Source organism: Rhinolophus ferrumequinum, chromosome 27, assembly GCF_004115265.2.
Source record: "Rhinolophus ferrumequinum isolate MPI-CBG mRhiFer1 chromosome 27, mRhiFer1_v1.p, whole genome shotgun sequence".
Classification (NCBI taxonomy): Eukaryota; Metazoa; Chordata; class Mammalia; order Chiroptera; family Rhinolophidae; genus Rhinolophus; species Rhinolophus ferrumequinum.
The window spans coordinates 6,183,677-6,202,605 of NC_046310.1; the positions used below are offsets into that span (position 1 = coordinate 6,183,677).

General features: G+C 37.3%; 1 protein-coding gene and 1 long non-coding RNA gene across 6 annotated transcripts in view; one reads left to right on the forward strand and one right to left on the reverse strand.

The window, feature by feature from the left end:
- Nucleotides 1–1,514: 1,514 nt before the first annotated feature.
- Nucleotides 1,515–6,908, reverse strand: LOC117018697 (uncharacterized). Its single transcript, XR_004422287.1, has 3 exons — nucleotides 6,775–6,908; nucleotides 5,633–5,868; nucleotides 1,515–5,015 (listed from the first exon to the last, which is right to left on the reverse strand). It is a non-coding gene; the product is annotated as an uncharacterized LOC117018697 (long non-coding RNA).
- A 67-nt stretch (nucleotides 6,909–6,975) lies between these two features.
- BRINP3 (BMP/retinoic acid inducible neural specific 3) overlaps nucleotides 6,976–18,929 on the forward strand; it is a 263,548-nt gene continuing 251,594 nt past the window's right edge. Inside the window, exons 1-2 of one of the 5 annotated variants that reach the window (XM_033099868.1) lie at nucleotides 6,976–7,098; nucleotides 7,804–7,937. The gene's annotated coding sequence lies outside the window, so the exon portion shown is untranslated. Of the gene's footprint in view, nucleotides 7,099–7,494; nucleotides 7,938–9,568; nucleotides 9,649–10,665; nucleotides 11,033–18,929 lie in introns of those variants that run through there. The other 4 variants (XM_033099866.1, XM_033099870.1, XM_033099869.1 and 1 more) reach the window with 4 other exon arrangements.

The window sequence follows — 18,929 nt, forward strand, 5'->3', positions numbered from 1 at the left end:
TTATAAGAAAATTTCCAGATGTGGAAACCTATAGTTTGTAAAAGCAGAAGATACTTTAGACCCTGAAATGTCTATAGAAATCTTTTTTGTTTGTTTCCACAAGCATTTCACAGATGTATGGATCAAATAACCTTCAAGTATCATTTTACTTTTATGTGAAACACAGATAATTTATATTAAAATCATTTAACATCCTAAAGATGTATTAATGTGAATTCCATATTTGTCTGCCAGATAAACTTTGGTGTTCCTTATAATGGAAATTGTTCTTAATAATTTTTAAGACTTGTATGAGCTAAGTCTCCTTCTACTTCCCATATAACAGCATGTCCAAATCCTTCATTCTTTCAGAATTGCTTCCAATTGATCACATACAATTGACAATTTTAAGTTTTATTGCCATTTTCTACTTGTGATATAATGGAAATATAGTATTATGCATCAAAAGGTTGAGAATTATTCATTTAAATATGTTAACCCTAGTTACAATACTCAGGAGAAAAATGTAAATAATACATTTTTGAAAAAAATGATGTATAAATATTTACAATTACAGTAATAATTTCCTTCTGAAAGTTTAGAGCATTAATAAAATCAAGATCTTTATATGTTCCCCAAACCGTGAAGACCAGAGGGAAATACACACATTTCTTTGTTGTAAGATACATGAGGTCCATGACTTCAGTTATCTTATTCACCACATTATTCTAAAAAGTGCATGGCCTATAGATGACAATCAATAAATTTGTATTTCTTTCTAATAAAAAGATGATTGATGATATAAATACAGTGTAGGATGGAGTCAAAAATACCTTTCTATTTATCGGTATACTTCCCTTATTCTCCTACTAGGACATAAAGTCTGTAACTTCTTTTTACAATAACATTTAGAACCTCGCTTCTTCTATATAATACTGTCAATAAATGATTGTTGAATAAAGGCTCACTAAACATTTGTTGAATTGACTTTTAGGCTTGGTCTCCTTCCATAAATATGAAATGAATTCATTTCATATAGTCTTTTAAAAATTGCTTTTGTCTATAAATTCATATTTTCTCCCCAGAGGCAAAATCCTGTGATCAATGTGAAGGATTGTTTTTCATCCTCCTATGAGGTATGCATTTCTCGAGCATAGGAAGTACAAGCATCGGAGAGATTTAGAGATACCAAGAGAATTGCCAATTAAGTAACTTAGTTTCTTTTTACTTTCATTAAAGGGGCAAAAGGCCTGAAGAGTTCATGAGCCACTAAAATTAATGATGCATCCTAATTAAGTAAATGTTCAGTCTCTTTTCTTGATTGCAATACTGTATAAAATACTAGGAGGAAAAAACAACGAAATCACTTCCTATCAGTCTTTCTGTGAAAATAAAAATCTGCCCACTCCCTGTCAGTCATTCCTTTGTGGTCTCATACGAGGTTTCAAATTTAATGTTTCCAAATTTAATAATTTCCATTGGCTTCTGCATTTAGTCTTATTGTACTTAGTTTCTTTTCTTCATACCACATATTTTTTATGTACCCTTCAAATGTCATGAACATTATTCACTTCTTTACACCTATACCAATATTTGTTATAACCAAATCGGCATGTGTTGGATGTTAATATGTACAAAACTCTGTGCTAAGTAGTACATTCTGAATGCATACAACTATGTAATGTGGTAAGTCCTTAAGCTGTTAGTTTATTTCTGGAAACTAGTGCTGTGTCTATTTCTCCCCAGCCCTGGTTCCTGTCCAACCCTATGTAAACAAGTTGGAAGAATCAGCTTGGTTCTTGATGCCATCAAATTTCATGTCTATGAAAGTAGCTGGAGCCACAGAATGGCCGTGAAACCAGAGTTTGTGGTAAAATCATAAAGTTCCTAGAGAGGAAAGGACATATTATTGATGTTTGCACTCTTTTCCTGACGGTTCCATTAGTTTTCTATTATATATTACCATGAATATACAGTGTCTTCAACTGACACAGATTGATTAACTTCTAATTCTAGCGGTCAGAAGTCTAAAATGGCTCAGCGGGGCTTCATTTCTTCTGGAAGCACTAGGGATGACTCGGTTTCCTTCCCTGTTTCTGCGTCTGCAGAATGACCTTTCTTCATTTCTGAGCTAGTGGTCCCCCACCCCTCAATCTGCTTCTGGCATCGCGTGTCTTTCTCTGACTCTGTCCTCCTGCCTTCCTCTTATGAGGATTCTCACGATTTCATTAGGCAGAGACGGCTCATCTGACTAGTGGACATTGGGTCCTGTCCAAGACATCCACAGAGGCCTTCTGTTCACGCTGATCTATCCACCTTCCCCCACGTGCCATGACCCACTAGACTACTGAGGCAAGAAAGATTATTTTTGGCAATACAACCACAGTGCACTTATTGGGCCAATAGAACGTGGTAGTACTTTTTTATGTATGATTCCTGTAAACCAGCACTAGAAATCAGCATTATGGGCTCTTTGAATCCTGGGGTGTTTTCTAAGTCTGGACGCTGTGGACAGGACCAAATAGCAGGACTTTTTGGCATGAACGAGATGTCTCTGTGGATGTTTTTGACAAGACCAAGTATCCTGCAACGGCTAAATCTAGCCCATTCTATAACCCAGGCACACAGTTGATATTGAGATAATGTATTTAAAGAAATAGGAGTATAGTGGGCTCTGAAGAAAATTCCATGGATCTACTTTTCCTGTAACCATTAGAAATGTGTGTTCATCAGTAAATAGGTTTTGAATAAGTGTGGATTTTGGTTTCAACTCTTAAAACATAAGCAATATAAAGTCTTCCTCATACGTGTTCCATCCTTTGCAATATTTCACATTAGTGAATAATTTTAATTGTATAAGAGCACATCGTAGGAATTTACAAATATATTTAAATTTAATGCTATTCTTGTCTCTTTTAATCCAAGGAGTCGTGATAACTGCCAATCCCTTTGAAACGATAACAACTGCTAATGCATTGTAGTGTTGATATTTGTCTTTTCGGTTTGCCAATAAAAAAGCTTACGTGTAATACTCAAATCTCAATGTATATGAGACAATGAAGACTGATATGGCTTCAACCACTCCAGAAAATTGAACTCTCCTAAATGGTTGAAGTCTTGTAGCTTTTCTCCTAATGAAGAAAGCCCTTTTTAAAAGGAACGTGGATTTTTTTTTTTTTGGCATAATATTTCCATCACAATGCATTGTCTCATTATCCACACTAGGTTCACAGTGCACATGTGTTTCAGATGTAAGTGAGGGTCGGTGAATCATCTTATTCTGAGGTGATGGCTTTCCTCTTGCTCTCTTCCTATTGTTTATACTGGTAGTGATTTAAAAAGTAGAAAATAGAGGTGACATGATCGACTATGCTACTGCAGGTGGTTGGAATTATCTAGTTTAAGGCTGTTTTGTGTGAGGGGAAATAGTCCAGGAAACAACCCAATGCACACAGAAAAAGAACAGAGACTCTTTCCTGAGAAAGTAAAATTATGTCATGAAATGTTCCTTAATCATTGAGGGTCGGGGTGGAGTAAGGAGTGGAGGATAAAACACGGCAGAGAAATGAACTTTGTACAATGAAGAGTATTAGTTATCAACCAAATGAACCCCAAGAAGGCTGTAATTTATCTATGTTTGCCCTGATTGCTCTTGCTTTCATTTATTCCCTGTCCCACTCTCAATACCTGTTTTAGAAGCTAGTAATAGAAGTTAATTGATTTAGAATGAATACTAAGTAAGAAATTAGGAGAACTATATTAAACATTCACTGGGTTTCTGGTTAGTGTATGATTTCACTATTCACTTAACATCTCTGATTCTCAATTTCTTCATCAGAATGGGGTTAGACTAAATGATCTTTAAAGTCCCTTCAAGTTCCCACATTCCTGTTTTGAGATTTGGCTATATTGGCTCAGTTTATTTAGCACCATATTGATAATATGGAGTAAGGATTGAAGATGCTTGAACACTTAGGTATTTACGAAACTTGAGACAATTTCAGAGGGAAAGCTCTAAAACCAAAATGCACACATAGCAAGGAGACTAAATATTCAAATGAGGGAAACTGTGTACATAAATGTGTGTGTCATGTATGGCTCTTGTATGCAAGGAAGAGTTTGAATTCACTTACTTATAACCTATTTTTGCTATAAGATTGATTTATGGCGAAAAAAATCAGAAGCATATGGAATTTTACTTTTTGAACCGATTGCTTCACAATTTCTCTAATACAATAATTCTTGAACATTGCTTAGATTGGATATTTTAGTGGACTAGTAGGTTAGAAATATATTGGATAGTATCCTTACACTTAAAAGAAGAAGGAGCTAGGATAGCAAACAACATTACGAGTACTACAAAATGTGCTCAAATACCCACTGCAAATGTGTATTGAGATAATCCAGGAAAGGAAGTACTCAACATAAATTTAAAATGTATAACTTCTGAGAAAGTTCTAAGTACAAACCAGAATTGTATTTCAGGTAAAGGCCAGCAAGGAGGTAGAAAGCCTATGGCTCTCTTTTGAGGTTGCTGAAGTGTAATCATATGTTTTAGTATTATGCTCAAATACTTTAATTGTTTAGTCAACTTTAAGTGCTATGAACTGTGTTAAAGATAAGGAACTATGGGTCACAAAATTCTTAGTTTTTTATCCCGTCCTTTTTTCTCCAAATATTTTAAAGAACAGCAACCTTACATTTATTTGACATAAAAAAAAAAATTGTGATTTCAGTAAAGCTGGGTCCTCAACAAATGGTTGTATTTCTTTGAATAGCAAATGAGACCAGCAGGTTTGGGAGGCGCATTGATATCTTATATGAAAAGTGTGCTCTCGATATGTCACAGCTGTTAGGTTGTATTTGTAATGGATATAATTCAGGATATTCATCCTCCTCATGTGGTACCCAGACACCCAGCATCATTTGTCGTCTCTGTAAAACACAGAGACATGCACAGAAATCATCCTTTTGGTAAAATGCGATGATTGAAGAAAAACTTCTGCTCTAGGACTTCATTAGGGCTAGAATACAGCCTAAAGAGAGAAAGAAAAAAAAAAAAAAACATTACACAAATATCTACTTACTGAATCCCCCAACCCCCCAATTTTGATAGAAATACTAAAGACTATAGATACTTGCACTCTTGCACAGTTGGCCTGACTTGTAATAGGCCATTTCGCTGTCTCTCTTCTGGGATTTTATACTAGTGATTTCTAGAAAATTGATTATCTAAAACGAAGTCTATTCTTATCAATGGAATTTTTTTGTATCAGATATTTCCAATGAGATTTTGCCCACCCTCTTTGTATCAGGAATAAAGTGTGAGCCAATTAGCTTTTATTATTATTATTATTGATTATTATTATTATTATTAAAATTTGGGCATAAAAATAAAAGGTTCACAGTGGAAGGATTAACAACAGTGGAGGAAAATATTCATATGAATATTTCATCAGTAAAATATATTCTGTAACTCAAAAATTGCAGCGATTCCTCTTAGAGCAAATCTTCAGTGTTCACATTCAGAATGGTCCGTTTACACTTGAAAACCAAATGCACACAGTTGGCCGGATTTGTTATTCTGCACTTGGTGACACATGATGCAAGCATTACCGAGAGCTGTTTGGCTTCTTCCCACTTCCACACCTACCTACTCTTCACAAGAGGAGCATGGACTGGCTGGGGGTGCTACAGACTCGTGGAAACCAGAGGGCATTATGAGTGTATAGGTCTCATTCCAACGTGAAAGTCACTCTTTTGGAGGCTACTAATTTATCCAAGAATCGGAACCAAGATGCATATGTTAGTTGGGGGGCAGGGAGGGAGTTACTGTAGCGTGAACTTAACTGGCAAACAGCAACAAAAAATGCATTCTCATTCCTGCAACTGAAAAAAAAAATATTATGTTTTAGAACATGGCTAAGGTATACCTAAAGCATCGACCTGGGGTTACTCCTGGACACTCTTTTCTTCATTTTCAGAAAGGAAAGGAAATTCGTAGGAAATTAAACAGCTCTTTAGCAAGCCAGCAGAAATCAGCTTTAGTGGTTGGGTTTTGAATATCAGAAATGGAGGCTTTGAAGCCTTCACGCTGCCTCATTAAACCGCCGTACTTCAAATTCACCCTCACAAACCTACGGTTCTCCTAGGAAGGAGGAAAGGAAACATTTCCACTGACCCAGCTCGTGATTTACATACAGAGAGCAAATAAATGAATGGAGTGGGGGAAGAGGCAGTGAGAAGCAGTGCCTTTCCTTTTCAACCGCAGAAAATAAGATTCCTCACCAAGAACATTTTTATCCAGGGCAAATGTTTATTCCCTCTATCATTCGCCGCCTCAGTCAGTGCAAGAAATCAATTTCCACCCCACCTTTCCCTCCTATTTCTAAAAAAGAGAGAGAGGCGGATACTGCTTAAGCTTCAGGGTCCGGAGGAAGATTGAACCGAGGGCGAAAGACTCCCACAGCGCTGTTTATCCAGATGCTTGCCCGGGGGAGGGAGCCCATGGGAGGGAGGGGTCTTCCGCACGGAGGGCCCCGGGGGTGGCGAGGGGGATTCACTTCACAGCCAAAATATAAATCATCCGCAAAGAGAATCACCAACCCCTCAGTCACACAAGCAATTTCCTACGGGACGTAGGTTTTAAAGAGGAAAGGGAAGTTCCTGAATTGAGAGAGAGGGAGGGAGCGATTTAGGCTCGGAGCGGGATGGGATTTGGGGTTTAGGATTTGGGTTTGCAGACGAGATGGGATTGTGTAGAGGAAAGAGGGGAAGGAATAAAGCTAATCTTACCCGATCGATCAGACAATCGTGTGTGCCGTATCGGGATACGGAAATAGCAAAAGAATGCATTCTGCAGCAAAGCCATTTCTAGCACATTCTCCCTCGGTAACTGTGCAGGAACCATAGGGGACGCAGGAGCCTCCAGCTGGCCACCTACTCCCCCAGGGACGGTCCCCAGAACCTCCGAAGCTCTAGCTTCGACAGCCAGGCGTTTGGAGCTGAGGTTTCGGATGGAAGTCACTTGCCTTGAGGCTCGGGCAGCAGGATTCGCCAGGAAATCAGGACCCGGGAGAGCTCCCGCGGCAGCCGCTGCACTTCTAACCACCGAGCCGGGTTAGCCCTGCCTAAGCCTCCGGCGCAGCGACCCTGAAAGCGCCTGACTCCTCGGCCTTAGCCACTCTCCAGCCCTTCGGTCCCCCCCCTCCCCCAATGCAAATCGCTGGTGATTTGGTCATCCTGATGTGACCTCAGTGGTTTCGGTGGGGGGTGGCGGGGGGTTGGCTGTGCTAGGCCTCCTTCACGCCTCCTTTAGTTGCTGGGAGTCAGAGGGTTCAAGGGAAATCCTAGTGAAATGCACTGCTGTAATACTATTAATCCTAATCAAGATTTTCCCGACGCAGGTAACTCCTGAACTGAGATGAGAGCAGCCTTTCCAAGGCAATGCCCTCTTGAGTTCTCATTGGCTCCCTCCCAGCAGCCTCAGTCATTCCTGCTGCTGTATCTATCAGGATGACTCCAGTCTTGGTCACTAGTTCTCTCTTCATCTCCCTCTCTTCAACACATCCTTCTACTTCTCTTTGCAGATTTATCTGTATGCTACCTCCTGTTCTCTGGGGTTACACGGCTTCTTTTTTCCCCCACCGAATGGGGGTGTACAGTCCGTAAATTTTCACTTTGCCTAAGGATCACCACATAGAACCCCCTCCAACCACCCCCCCGCCCCCCCAATAAAGGACGCCTCGTCCACATTTGGCTTCTCTTCCTTGGGGGTTCTTGGCTCTCCGTGTAACTGGTTTTCACTTGGTTACATGCCCCCAGGAGCCGCTGATTATTTCCAAGTTCCACCACACAGCAGCTCATCACTTTACCGTGATTTGGGATATCATGGAATATCTGTTTGAATTCTGGATGCATTTTTCTCACTGTCATCTTGCTTCCTGAAATTTCCTCTGGTAAGTTACGCTTTTTATATGTTATTAGAAACTTACTGCTGCTGTTATGTTGAATAAGCTATGTTTGTGGAAAGAAAGTCTGTTTTTGTTTTTTTTTTTTTTTACATTTTTGTGACTTTCAGAACTCAAAGATCTACGTGACCATCTTTAATTAGCATGTTAGTTGCAGTGGTGCTACTAAGACATAGCCCAGGTAATGAATTACCCAATCATCATTTACATTCTTTATGTCTGTCCTCATTTATATTACAGGTTATAGGAAACAGTAACTATCCTTCCCCACCCCCCCATTAATGCTTCTTGGCACACATTCCGGTACCATAAGAAAGGTCAAATTTTATGTTTAGGAGTGAGCTTAAAACAGACCTTCTGATAATCGCAGGGTCTGGGAAAGTTTACTAGTCTCTGATGATCAGAAGGTTGTTCAGGTCAGTGTTTGTTCATCGCCAGCAGTTACATAACTGGGGGAGGACTTGTGTAAAGTGTGTTTTTATGGGTTTAGCAGGTCACTCAGCATTATAAAAACCACTGTATGTTAAGGAGTGTGAGTTTTCAGTGCACCCTTTTTTTTTTTTCTTACAGCATCCCAAATCACACAGGAACACATTATTTGGGGGCATTATATTTCAATTCAGTCATCATATTTGGGAGTGCATTTCCAAGCTTGTGAATTTAGTTGGTGAACAGTTAATTGGACAGAGAGTCCTCATTTCAGAAGAACAGAGCTATCAGAAGAAGGCAGTGTTTATCTTGGTTCTAATGAATTGAAATTTAGGGACAGACTTTATATGCACAGTGGAATTGCCTGACCCCACGCTTGTTCAACCCCTAGACTCAATTTTTAATATGTCAGTGTGTTTTGCTTTTATGAACATTTTTTTTGTGAGCTTAACTGACAGCTATGATTATCACTTCACCTTTAAGTATAGGTGTGTTGAGAAGATTTAAAGCTTAGCTTTTACTTCCCATGTTGATAAGGACCCAGCACTCATTAAATGCCAGATCTGCGTGTGTTGGTAATCTCTAATGCCTACTGAGGTTTTGTTTTTTCCCCTCTGTGAATTCACCTCCCCCCGCCCCCCCCCATAAGAAGAATAAGTTTCTGGTTTCTGCAACATTACTCTTTATTGGTATAGATGGAGGCGAGAACCTATTGTTCAAGCTTTTTTGCTTTCCTTCTTTATTTTCTTCCTTTTCTTAAAAAAAAAAAAAATATTTCTGGGAAAGAACTATTCCCGTCGTCATTGATGGCTGACGCGACAATCCAAGTCATGCTTTTTAAATTCAAATTCAAAAGCCCTTTTAAGCTTCCAGACATAAAAGTACTCCAGCTGCAGCATCGCCCCAGCCCCCCCCCCCCCCCCCCCCCCCAGTCTCGGGATCTGAGGCTTTCCCCTCTGGGCTCCCCAAGCTAACCGGACAGAGAGTGTGGTTCCACTGCCTGGTATCTCTCACCCATCACTAGTTTCTACCTGGTTTCCTTCCCAGTCTGGTCGTCCTGCCTGACAAGTGTCTTCAGCTTCCGTGACTTCAGTTGAAGAAACCAGGGCTTAGCGTAATTCACCGAATTCAGACATCCTCTCTGAAGGACTTGCTGCTGTTGCGCAGGGGTGGAGGGAGGTGGGGGGGGCGGGGAACAACTTTGAGTGCAGTCAGATCTTTTCTTCTTCAGCTCGTCTTCTCCGGGAAGGAACAGGCGTACGGTATTTAGGTAAGTGGCGTTTTGCTGTCTTCTAACCTGACTCTCAAGCTTGGGGCGGGGGCCGCTGAGAGGCTCCCGCAGCGAAGGACGCTTTAACCCGAGGGCTATCAACAGGCGACTGGTTCTGCCTGCAGATTCTCCGCAGCTGCGGGCAACGCCTGAGCCACCTGGGCGCAGGGAGCGTGAAAGACCAGGTGCCCGGGTGCCTGGCTGGCCCCAGGCCGGGTGCTGGGTGTGGGAGTGACCCGCGTGGGTAGGGACCGAGCCCTGCACGCCGACCCGCGGGCTGGCGCAGGCTCGGCTCTCAGCCCCTGCGGCGAACCGCTGTGATTATTTGCAGCCCGGGAGCGCGGGGCGCGCCACGGGGTCCCAGCCTTGCTCTGTGCCCCCATTTCCAGTCTTCCTCAGTCGGAACTTGAGCTAAACCTTTTCCCGGAGCCAGAGGACACACTTGGGAGCTGGGGAATCTCCTATCAAAGGCCCTTCTCCGTTTGTCTTAATTAATTAATTATTTGTAATGAGCTATAACTAAGACTCATCGGGGAGGCCCCTTCAGCACGACTGCTTTATAAAACCCTTATCGCCGCCGTTTTTTATCCGACTGCTCAGTCGGGTTTAGGATTGCTAACTGACTTCTCCGGCTCTGGATTAAAGTATCCTTGACCCTCCTTCCCTCCCTTCCTTCTCCAAGTCCCAGGAATTTGGAGGGCGGTGGGGTCTGGCAAAGAGTTAGAGATCAACTTGGAGCCGGGGCTTGGAAGATAAGGTTGAAGTTCAAAGCAACGAGTAAGGGCTGTGAGCCGTTGAACTTCTCTGCTACCCACTTTCCATCGGGCTTCTCCGGTTAGTCCCCCTCCCGACCGTTTTCTGGAGGTGGGGGCGGGGGGAGGTAGGAGGACCCGAGACAGAGCGCTGTCCCCTGGCGTCCACCCGGAGGGGCTGCTGCTTGCTGCCTGCTGCTTGCTGCTGGTTCTGCAGCCAAGCAGTGGCTCGGAGGCTAAGGCTCTGATGGCTGTTCCAGTCTCCAAGAGTTGAAGCAGAGAGCGTTTTACTTTGCACCAGGTCTTGAATGTGATCAGCCCTTTAGCGCAGGGACCTCCTTCTGGTGGGAACCCGGCTGGGAAAGGCTGGGGAGGCTCTACCTCCGTAGATGAGATGCCTGTTTCCAGCTGTGTGAGCCAACCGGAGGCTTGAAAACAAGCAGAGGTGACTCAGGTTGCTAATAACCCTACTTTCGCTCACAAATACTCTAGCCAGTCAAGCGTATGTAAGCAAAGAAGAAAGCACCAGGGTATAAAACTGTCAAGCAGCCTCCAAGGCAGATGATTCAGATATTGGGGACTTGATCTTTGGCGTGCTATGTAGATTTGTTTGTCATCATGCAGTTAAGCAGGTAAGGATTGAATGTCTACATTTTATTGACAGTCGTATAACCTGTGTTTGACACATCCGGTGATAATTTTTCCCAGTTTCGAGCGATGGAATATGTGTATTTTCAGATGGTTCTGCTGTGATGCATAACTTCTTAATATTCACATTCGGGAACTGTTGTAACTTAATGTCCATGTTTAACATGCATTCACCGAAATGTTCAACTTGCATTCATTTAAATGTTTACCAGTGTTAACAAAAATCATAAATTGGGCCAGGGTGAGGGGAAGATATGGGAGGGTAGGGAGTTAGATGGAGGGATGCATAACCCCAGTGAACCATGTAAGGTAGTATTTGCAATAATGCCTTAAAACAATGTTTGTTGTTAAGGTCACAGACCTTAATATATGAAGGACACTGGGTGAACTAAGAAACGCATCGTGAACTGGCAGTGCAATTCTGACTGCTTCATGGGAATGGCTAGTTTAGGTTATTTTTTCAAGTCGAAAGAAAAATCCTGGGAGTGGGGGGTTGGCTGGGTTGTCAAAGAGGATGTGAAGAGTTTGCCCTGAGGCAATTTTGTGGATGACCCCAGGATTGACATCTTTGGGCTCAGGAACCAGTTGGAAACTGGAAAATAAAAAATCGGAACAAATTTAGGAAATAATGGTAATTCTACCAGAAATAAAGGTTTCTTTTTAAATTCCAAGTTTTGTAGGTGTGTCGTTCGCAGCCAGTAGGCTGCTTCCACTATCAGACTTAACAGCAACCAAAAAAACCCAATTAAAATGACAAAATAAACGTTGATTCTTTATAAGTTTTGTTATTATTGATAGTGTTTTATTATGTGTGCTTCTATGTTGAAGGAGTCTGGCGTCCACACAGTGAAGCCAAAAAATGTTAACTACAGTCCTAAAAGTATTCATTTTATTTCTAGTACTTTCTCTTCTCTTAACAAATTGTATGCTTTTAAGATTTTCTCTGGAAATATTTTTGGTACTTATATTTATTGACATGTTCCCTGATGAATAATTTTTTTCTGCTTGTGAGGCTCACTGATAACATCTTGAGGAAATATGAAAGATAATAGCAACTGTGGGTCATAAAACTGCAAAGTTTTAGTGCTTTTCATAGATTGATGCAAGAGGTAGTTTTTACTCCATTGCAGAAAGCAATTAATCAATGAAATCTGATTCCTCGATTCTTTGCATTTTACACTCGAATTTTATTGTAGTGAATATTGTAGAGAATGTGCGCATTGTGTTTGTGTGTGTGTGTGTGTGTGTGTGTGTAGAGAAGATGTTTATTTGAAATCCATATTGCTTTAATAATGTTTTCCAAATGAAACAGACATGATACCATATGACTGATTTCATTTATCACTTAATCAGATAATATGTGATTCCAGTCTCTCATGAGATATTTTTTTCCAGTAAACTCAATATTGACATGGCATTGTACATTTTTAGGAAATACAGTATATCTTGATTTTCTTTATGCAAAAAAGATTGGCATGTTGCAGTTGAGTAAATCAAACTTAAGTTGGCAGAAACAATTAGGACTCTAAAAGAGTGTCAATGTGTATGCACACACACAGACGCGTGTGTATTATTTTCACACATGCATACGTACAATTAGCCTTAGCCCTAGATTTGTGTGTTCTTGGCATCAAAATGGAATTTATATCCAGAAGAGTGCCTTTGTGTGTTCCTTTCAACAAGTGCAAAGAACTCAAAGGTGGGACTTCAAAACTTTGATGCTTTGTTATCAACTTAGGCTTCAGTTTCCTATATTTGCTGTTATTTTCTTTTTTTCATATTACCTCTAAAATGAGCAGTTACTGACTAGAACAAGCATAGAAAAATTTGGCAGTGTAGAAAATTGGATATTAGTTATAAAAGTTCACATACAAACAGGAATGTAACACCGATCTGTGCAAGTTTAGCTCAAATTTATCTTTTCTTTAAAAATATCACAAAGGTATTTGGATATGATTATGACTTATAGTTACTGGGGTACTCTTCTAAGATTGTTAAAATTTCTCTCTTTACCTTCTGGTAGTGGGTTGTTGTAAAAAGTACAGTGAGATGGATCTGGGACCCCTTCCCCAATTCAGTTCTAGCTTTACCTCATTAATGCGATCCTAGGAGGTTTCTTGATCACTTTTCATTTATTTTCCTCATCTCCCACATTGGGAAAACAACATTTACTTTATAGTGAGTGTCCTCGTAGATAAAATGACATGAGATGAGGACGTTGTAAAAAGACAAACACCATAATAACAAAAGTATATTCTGAAAAAGAACTATTTATTAATACACTTGATTTTTTTTTTCTTTTGTCTTTTTGGATAAAGTTCTCTTTCTAAGCAAGACGTCAATTTGACTCAACTTTTTATAATTAACTATTAGTGCCAAATATTCTTAGTCTATGGTGTCATTGTGTCTAATGAGTTTAAATGATATTTCTTTTGTTTGATATTGTGTAAATATACATATATTACATTATATATATAATATATGTATATGTATATTATATATAAATATATATATATAATATACATATATACTCCTGAAGACATCTGAGCTCCTATTTACATTATGCTTACCTTGGCTTTAATGTAGTTCTGGGAGGATAGTCACTTTTACAAAAATAGTTGCTCTGCCTGGACTTCTTAGTCTCATGTAGTAAAAGGAAAGTTTGATTTTTTTTTTTAGCAGATTTATGTTATTAACCTGAAGATCTCAGTCATTTTCATTGAAAGCAGTATCAAAATATTCTCATGTGACAACTTTCAAAATGGAGAAGCTAAAAAAATATGAGACTATTCATTTCTAACATATTTTATGAACTATATTCAGTTTACCAGAGTTAATTAGGTGACGTGGCATCATTGGTGTTTTAATTTAGCAACTACTTTCAGAATAATTTCTTGTAGACATTTAGGAATGTAATTCTCATCACTTTTTCCATGCATTGCTATATGGTTTTATGATTTTAATGTTTTATGATTCATACGTTCTAAAGGGAGAACAAAAACAAAAAAATTAAAAAAAGGTAATTATGCTTGAATGTTGATTGCTAAGGCATGGTTTTGATTCTTGAAAGAAGGCTCTAGTTTAATAACGTTTATTCTATTCTAGAATCTAGAAAAGATGCTTGGAAGATGAAATTTGATCATGAACACTAATAGCCTTTCTACTGAATATATACCTGGAAGTTCTAGGCCAGCTATTTTTTTTTTTCTTAGTGATATCAAATAGCCACTCCAACCATTTTACACTTGTTATCAGATACCATCATCAATAACATTTTAAGGCTTTTATTACTATCATTTCAAGGCATATTTGATAATTAAGAATAGTTACATCCAGTTGCTCATTTGCGGACCTATCCAGTTCCAAATATAATAATTTCAATAGGTATGACTCCATAATTTTATACCTAATGTTTGCAATAAACTATTCATGGAAACAGTTCTGAGATATTTCTCAATTTTGTATTCAAAGTAACAAATAATGAATAACTAGTTGATGCTCTAATATTGAAATAAACCCAATTATGGTTTTCTCACCTACTTCTTTTCCCTCAAAATTAAAACACTTAACTAATATATTTTTAATAACCTGAGTGGATTAGTAGTTATTTTATCATAAAATGAAGGTTGTGTTGATTTTTTAATGTTTATTTCTCAGCCAGAAAAATTCTGATGTGGAGAAATTACTTGCAATCTAATAAATTAAGAAATCTTACAGATTTATTCTTCCATATTCACTGCTATTTCTTAAACATAATTTGTAATTTTCTCAAAATGTTTATTTTTGTTAAGTTTAGAGTTAAATGGTTTTTATCCTCAAAGTGACCTATTTTCACTTACAATTAATTTTTAGGAGCATTTCTTTTAATGCCTAAACCCTAGTTTACTGAGAAGTGGATGCCTTGTAAAATACCCAAAGCATAACACATTTTTTTCAGTAGCTAATAAAGATCCTACCATGTTATAGTTCCAGAAAATTAAATCTATAAAATATACATTTATTGATTAAATTAATAAATATGTTAACATAACTTCAAATGTATTATAGCTCTCTACTGTATGAGAATTATTCTCTCATAATGGTGTGTTTCATTTAAATTCCATTATAGATTTATTGTGAAAGAATACTTATAGATAGACTTCTTATTCCTGATTTCTGTGAATATCGGCCAAACTCATCAGGATTGAGCTGTTTTTTATTAACTTTTCTGGAGTCTTACCTTTTGTTAATTTTAAAAGCTATCTCTAGACTATTGCATTCTTATAAAACAATCTAGCCTAGGGAAAACCGAAGTTGAGTAAGTATGCGTTTTAGATTTTCAATGTCAAATACTGGCTAGTATATAAACACACTGCTACTTCATTAAACACAACCAAAAATATTTTCTTTAAAATATGTCAGATGATGACCAAAAATATAAGCCAGGTTGGAAAAAAAGTGATTAAATCAAATTGTAGAATAAATTTGAAAACGGAAGCATTGGTTTCCTCCAGTATCATGTTACAAAATCACATATGTTTGCAGATTGTGTATAATGTGTTCCTTATAATTTGTAGTATCTTTGATATGCCTGTATGTTTAAGGTACAAGTTTTTGGAAGTGCTTTTAGATATGCAATTTAATATTGTGTGCAAAAGCTCCTTCAGTTGTAATTAAAGGAAATATAGAACAAAAGTTCACTTAATCACGCAATTCCTCGGAGAATATATTTAAGTGGCTTTCATGTCTTTAGTGTGCAAACATTTCCGATGGTTTGAAAAATCAGCCCTGCAAATGTATATATACAGAGAGACGGTGGAACAGTCTTTTATAGATGTGATCACCTCTTAAATAATGATAAACACAATCTAAAGTTTTAGAAGAAAATCATGAAAGGTTGACTACATCATGCAGTAAACAATGTTCTTTTTAGATAACTAACCCATGCTTTTTTTTTTTTAGCATTTTCTTATACAATACCAAATATTAATACATAGACCAAGTTTACCTTTAATTTGATTGGCTGTTATTTGAATTTACAGTAATAGAATCCTTGGTTATGAATTCAGACCAGTGACTTATACACAAACACAAAGTTGCAGTACATTTTATAAGTATAATAAGACATATTTTCAAGGTTATATTATGGAATGATATGGAAGAAGACTAAAGTTTCCAAAATAGAATAGAAAGGACTTGCCAATTATCAGTGAAAAACAACAACCACTAGAAAGTACTTTTTGTTTTTTTTTGGTTCCTTATTACTAATTGCACTCCAAATGGAGTTGTAAACAAACAAACAAACAAACAACTTGTGAATTTTAATTAAAAAATTCTTTTAAATAAGCAATTAAATGAAATCTGTGTTTTCCAGATTTGTAAGGTGGATTCTTTGCTACTTGCTGAAAGTTTCAACCTGTCATTCACAATCACCGAAAAACAACACTTTCATTTTTTAAATGGGAACCAAGATATGTGAATTTAGTCTTCTATGTGAATTAAAACTTAGTAGCAAAAAATAATAATAATAATAATAAAAAGACTTCTGAGCAATTTCTGAAGCGGCACTCTACATATTTTTCAAAATTAATCGTATATATATGATTATATATATTTATCTGGCTGGGGACATAGCTTATTTATTTACAACCCCCTTCTCTTCTCTCTAGCACACACATACACACACGCGCACACACACACACACACACACACATTTTTGCAATACATCACTCCCTATCTGAGAACTTTTAGATCCAGGACAGATCGTAGACATTTTAAATGTATAACTCTCTTTATATTTTGGCTAAAAACGTAACACTAATTATGTTTGAATAGTGACAAAACTCTGGGGAAAATAACATCCAACATCCAAGTTTCCCCTTAGAGTGAACTCTTATCAGTTTGTATCTTCCATCCACCCATGAAATACAGACATTTTAACACATCCCTTGTTTAACCAATTTGACAGACAAAACAAATTACAACCATACAGAGATAGACCAGAATGAATATGAAAGATTACTCATGTCATTATTACTTTTTCAACCTATCCTTGACAGCTGCTATTTAAGGAAATCCACTCTGATTTAGAGTGAGAATCACAACTCCAATATAAACTGCTGTGATTAACTGTTAAAATTATTTCTTTCTCATCAGTAACAATTGAGTCAGTAAGGTAAACAAAAGTTTAATCTAGCTTTCTATGAGTCTTTCATGACAAAAGTGATAAAAATTTGATATGCATTATTATCTTTTAGATATACCTAGACTTGCAGAATTCTAAGCTAAAGATGACAATTTATTTCCTCAGGATTTGAAACCAGAGAATTATTAACTGTTCATTAAAAATTTACTTATTACCAAATTCGGGTCTCTGAAAAGTCCCATAATACTGATTCCTATAATTATTATTCAAAAGGTGATTTCTGACAAGTTTAGACTACATGAGTTTTTAAATTGCAGCTAGTATGTACATGATATGCTGGGTATAATTAATATTCAGTAGTCTTTATATGTCAGACATAATAATGTCTCATTTGTTCTTTCTTATAATATTCTTCACTATCTGACTGTTTCTTTTTATATAAAAACTCCAAGAATGTATACTATTTTTTCATAGAGGTTTACTTTGCTTTTGAAATATAGTCCCTTAAGATTTTTTATAACTTTCTGAGTTTGGAGACAGTTTGAAGTACTTTAGAAATTAAAGTAATATATTGACACGAGTGATCATTGAAAATATCATGTTCTCAAAATTGTATGTTGGTAAATAATGCTGAAATCAGGTGCTTATCATTATAAAAAAGCTTAGACAACGTGGACTATATTATCAAACCAGGCACTGAAAAGATGGGCCATCTCAACACGTCTGGCAACTGGGTAAAATGTGCAAGGGTTCATTGTCAAAGAACCATGATTTAATTAGAAACCCAAAAGTTCTGACATCTTTATCAGATGGTGATTCAGAAGGCTTTGGAGAAAGCAGCTAAAGACCTGATGTTGGATGGTTTGCTTGTTGTAAACCACCTCTTTTTGTTGTTATTTCTGGAACTTAAAAAAAAAAATATATATATATATACATATATATATATATATATATATACACACACACACACACACACTTATGTATATATATATTTATATATATATATATATACACATATGTATATATTTATCGAGTATGTGATCAATTGTGTGCACTACGGTGAACCTTGGGGATACAACAATGAAAAGATATCACAATTGTACTCATATATAACAGGCTTACGGTTTGTTGTTGTTTTTGCTATTTGAAGTATGCTTTGTTTGAGTTCATCCACTAAGGAATACGTAATGCTTGGCCACTCATTTTATCCCCACACATATCCAACTTTGTTATTGTGAATATAATTCTCTGTGAGAGAAGGGGTTGCCAAATTCCTTAGTGTAGACATGGGTCAATAAGGAATGTATTTTCTATCTAGAGTATTAAAGGATAACTATTAAAGAGTGATTTAGGGACAGGTTAGTTCTGCAAATAAAGCCACCACGATTCCCAAAGTGCTGATTCAGTTAACATAGTGTGTTTTCTTTTTCTTTCTTTTTTTTGTTTTGTTTGTTTTTTCAGGAAATGTTAGCTTTTTTCAATGGAAACCTTTCCAATGGGTTGTAACTTCCGATTTTTTAAAATTAGAATTAATGAAGAAAATCAAATTAACATTACAAGACTTTACAAATTTAATTTTCTTATTCTGTCATATATTTTTGAGGGTCTGGTCTATGCCAAGTGTTTTTTTGTTTTGTTTTGTTTTTTTGTGGTGCTACAGGTGCATTAGTGAATAAAACCAACATGAATCCATGCCTGATTTTGCTTATGCTGGAATTCCATGGAATTATTACTATAGGAATTATTATTATAGGAAT